Source organism: Gobio gobio (genome assembly GCF_949357685.1).
Source record: "Gobio gobio genome assembly, chromosome: 25".
NCBI classification, from domain to species: Eukaryota; Metazoa; Chordata; class Actinopteri; order Cypriniformes; family Gobionidae; genus Gobio; species Gobio gobio.
The window spans coordinates 17366603-17371604 of record NC_137121.1 but is presented as its reverse complement, the minus strand read 5'-3'; positions in this window follow the sequence as shown (position 1 = coordinate 17371604).

Here is a 5002-nt window from a genome sequence, read left to right as displayed (position 1 = left end):
TCGCTCGAGCAGAAGGCCATTGAAACCATCGCCGTTACTGTTATCTGGATGCTGAGCTCAGCGAGACAATCAGCTTTTTAGCATCTGGTGATTGCTCCTGTGTCCAGTCAGCTCTCTGTTGGTCTTCACATGTTCTCTAAAGATATTCAACCTATAGCTTTGGTTCATGTTTTTTTTCTTTTCTGGAGGGAGTGTGATGTATTTTCTTACATTTACCTGATGTATTATGTTACAAATGGGAGGAGCATGATAACCAAGTATGTTAGGGTTAAATAAATGCATGAATATTTATATATATCTAGATTAATCTCACTGTAATCTTGGAATTAATCTAGATTAAAATGGCTCATTTGAATTCTGCCGAAGGCATTCAGAATATGTGTGCTCGTAAGTGATCGTTTGTCTTTTTGCAGTTTGAATAATAAATAACTTCTTTCCCTTTAAGACCTGACGCACGCATGGATCCCACTGTTCCTGTGAGCTGGTTACGACTGTGTTTACGTTAAAACTCACCAAGATGGGCATTGAGACATTTTTGAGTGTATTTGAACATTAATAAGCTGGAAAAAGGAGCTCATTTTTGCACTTGTATGTCAGTGCCGGCTTTATTACGGTATGTGTAGCCTATGTGCGCTTCAGATGCGAGCGTGAAATCTGCGGTAATTAGTAGAATTAACGTTATGTGCAACCCCGCGCGAAATTCAGACCGGTCACACCAATACTAACACGCTGTCATGAGGAAAAATCCAGCAGAACATGTGTTCGCAATGTTCAGAGGATTAAACGGACTGAATGAGAGGAGAAAAATATATTTATCTAAATTAAATCACAACTAATCTAATGATCAGCTGTTAAATCAGAAACATAGTAAAAATTAATGAGTCACATAAATTGGAGTCGGATTAAATTATTCATGGAGTCATAATTAAAAATTAGATACCAACATAATAAATGTGTGATTTTTCCAGAAGTGCCAGAAAAGACATACACGTAGAATACCTTCAACCACACCATTGGATTCCTTCGTTGGGCCAGTGGGTGGAGTTTACACAGGTCACAGCCAGCCAAGTCAAGATGGCATGGGGCAGGGCGTAACCCTCGTAGATGGGCACAATGTGGGTGACAATCACCAGAGTCCATCTTTACTGCTGCTAGATCCAATTTTTAGAGGTCAGTTCTTCTGTCAGCGTTGGTTGCATCAGAGATGAAGCAGGATTGTAGCAGCTTTACCTTTAATCTCAAGAACAAACTCAAATCTTCACAAAACACTCAGGAATAACAAGAACATGAACAGAACAACCAACATAACATGACATAGAACTGACAACTGAACTGAACCAATCAGTAACCATGCAAACATACTGGCAGTGGATGGAGGAAGACTGAACAAATAAAAACAACAACCTAGAAACACAGACATGAACAGAACAAAACATAAACAAACTCTAAACATGAATTGTTTAAACTCAAAACATGACATGGAAGGACATCATGAATTTTTCCAAAAAAATCAAGCCATTTTGGCAAAGATGGAGATGCCTTTGTTGCAGAAACTAAAGCTTGATGATCATTGGACTTTCCTGCAGGACAGCCATCCCAGGTATACATCCAAATCTAATTAAGCGTTCAGGGATCATTTGTAGAATGTTCTTGAGTGGTCTGTACAGTCATTCTTTTGAGCCGGTTCTCAGCAAGTAACCGGTTGAGCTGGTTCATTAATCGAACTTTAAATCCTGCTCGAGCCTTTCCGTGCTTTCCATTGGTCTCTTTTGTCTAATGGAAGGATGGTGTCCCAATCCTGTTGTATTGTTGAAAGTTCTCTCACTAGAGATTTGCCTTGGGCAGATAAACCCGAGAGGATCATACAAACTAATGAAACATTGTCTGTGTGCACCTTAAGAGATAAATAGCTTCTCTTTCAGTAGGGACAGATGTGATGCCATCATCAACATAGAAATTGCGGAGTACAAAATCCTTGGCGTCCGTTCCGCACTCCGATTCACCAAGCTCTGCTGCTCGTCTTAGAGCGTATATAGCGACTGCTAGCGAAGGACTGTTGCCAAAGACATGTACAGTCATTCTGTAATCAATTATGTTCTTTTCTGCACAGTTGTCTTTATGCCAAAGGAAACAAAGATTGTTGTGATACTTTGAAACAATAGATAATTTGTTCTACAGTATGTATGCCATAATAATGAAAATAATGATTTAATGATTTAATGATTAATTTGAGTTGATAAGATAATAATACCACGAATTCTTCTACTAATAAAAATAAACTGCACTAAGGAATAATGAGCTTCTGGGTTCATGAATATTAATCACGTTGTCAGCGCTCATTCTAACTGATTTGCTGAAATCAAAACCAGCCAATGAGATTCCCGTTTGTGCATTCGTTTCTTCCGTTCTTCCTGTTCACGAAAGGCTGAATAATTCCAAATAAACGCCATTATTTTACAGGAAAATACAACAAAGGATATTGTTTACATGTAGCACGTCAATTCTGTGTGGTATAAGACTCTCTCGCTCTCTCTTTGAGTGTGTGTGAAACACTGAGCGCTCTCAGTCGCGCGCCTTCCACTAGTGTTTAATGTGCGTCAAATGCACTGCGCATTCATTGAGATGAACAGAAATAGTGTGCTTTACCGATCGATTGAGAGAGAGCGAATCTCTTAAGCGCTCAGTCCAAGTCCAGCGAGTAAAAATACATCTGTATGTACAGCTTCAGATTACCCTCAGGTGCCCCTCGTTTAGCTATGAACTCTTCCGCAGCTTCTAGTTGTTTTCGCTCTGCACGTGAGATGCGGATTCAGTGCCGCCGCGGGACACCGAGAAAATTCTCTCTTCAACCCCCGTTCAGCTATACAAATTGACGAATGTAGCCACCGCGGCCATCATAAAGTAATAACGTACGCTTAGGGCATCAAGAGACGGCCAGCGGTGGCACGGTGCGGATGGGTCGCGCTATCAACTAGGCTTTATCGTTATTATCGCGGGAAGACAAATTCTTATCGTGGGGAGAATTTTTACCGGTATATCGCAAACGATAAGATATCGCCCATCCCTACTGGCTATAGTTTGAGAAGATGTTTTCAACGCCCAGTCGTTTTCCAGACAGTCATCAATAAAGGATTGCACAGCACCATTAGCATATTGTCCGTTAGATCAGGCTAGCTTTCAACATTAAACATCAATCTAAGCATCTCAACAACGACCAGCTTTTAAACTAACACAACAATACTACAGTTGTTTTCATTATGAAATGTATAACTTACGGTCGTATCTACTCTAAGGATTACGCCCGTTTCACACATACTCCGTTTGCAGTGCGTATGCGGTGCGTATTTTTTTCCGTACCCATGTTAACGGATTACAGCTTTCACACTGCGCGCAGATGCTGTCCGTCAGTCCGTTCCAGGTGCGGTGCGTCTGCAGCAGTCCGGCGATCGTTTCCGTACCGAGTCTATTTTTTGCTGTGCTGCACTGCGGAATTAAAGTGACAGCACATTGTTCGCTTTAAAATAAACATGTACTGACACGAAAATCTAGTAATTTTACCACAGATGTATGTCATTTAAAATATACTCTGTTTCAAAGTCAACACATGGCTTTTTTTTCTCGGGTAAAGCAAGGAAACGACACCTTACCTGGCATTTAGGTTAAAAAAATTGAAATAAGGAAGAGCACGTACATTCCTGGAGGTGGAAAAACAAAGGTCTTTATGACCTGCTTTTAAAAGGGTTTAAAAACGAAAGAGAAGACGAGAGTCGACTGTTTCTATTGTAAGTTTCTAATTTAAAATGTTTATAGGCTATAAGTTATATTTCAATGTTTTGCCACTTGTGTGAGCTTAAGTATAGGCTATATAACGTTATATAGGCTATATAAATATAAAGTAATGAACTGAATAAAACGTTGTTTAAATGTAGGCTACTAGCCTACGTTAAAACGTGACATCTATGAAAGTGTAAACAAAGAGAATTGCAATTCTGACAAGCCATGTTCAGTAACAACTTTTGGATTTGAAATGAAAATAATAATGAATAAATGCTGTGTTTGTGGTATACAACCGCGGATCAGTTGCGCGCTGCAAACGCAGCATATATGAAAGCACAACAGCGCGTGCTGCTCCTGCACCGCATACGCACCGCAACACGCACCGCATACGCACTGCAGACGGAGTATGTGTGAAACGGGCGTTAGACAGCAAGCAATGTCGTGCATCCAAAACGCAGATCACAGGAAACGAGTCTCTTCTTCTACGGCTTTACGTGCTTCCGTTCTATCAAGCAGTGTAATAACATTTTTCACCACTAGGTGTCACACAAGGACTACTTAAACAAATCGAAGTACCGCTTACAAAGAGAAACTGACACTGCACGGGACAGATTTTAATGAAAATAACATAAATCAGGAACAAAATAACATTGACAAAAAACAAAGAAAACACATGGAACCGCAGACACCTGCATGACATCAAACAACGACCAACAGAGAACAAGAGAACACAAAGGCTATTTAAAAAGAGGGGTAAACAAGCTTAACAAGGAAACTGACACACCTGGAGCAGACTAATAAAAAATGAAAAAAATTACAAAACTACAACCTGATCACAGGAAAGAACACAGAAACTAGGCACAGAGAAACTTCAACATAAAGTGTGTTGACACGATGACACAGTGTTAACTTGAAAATCTGAAGGATCATGCGACTCTGAAGACTGGAGTAATGATGCTGAAAATTCAGCTTTGCATCACAGGAATAAATTACCTTTTAAAAAATATTCAAATAGAAAAGTTATTTTAAATTTTAATAATATTTCACAACATTAATTGTGCTTTTTACTGTATTTTTGATCAAATAAATACAGCCATGGTGAGCAGAGGTTTTTGGTTTTTTTTTAAACATTAATCTGGACAATTATTTATGCTTCTGGTAAAATCAACAATTATTTTAACCACTCCCATGTCTCATATCAGAGGTGTCAAAACCAGTGAACTAC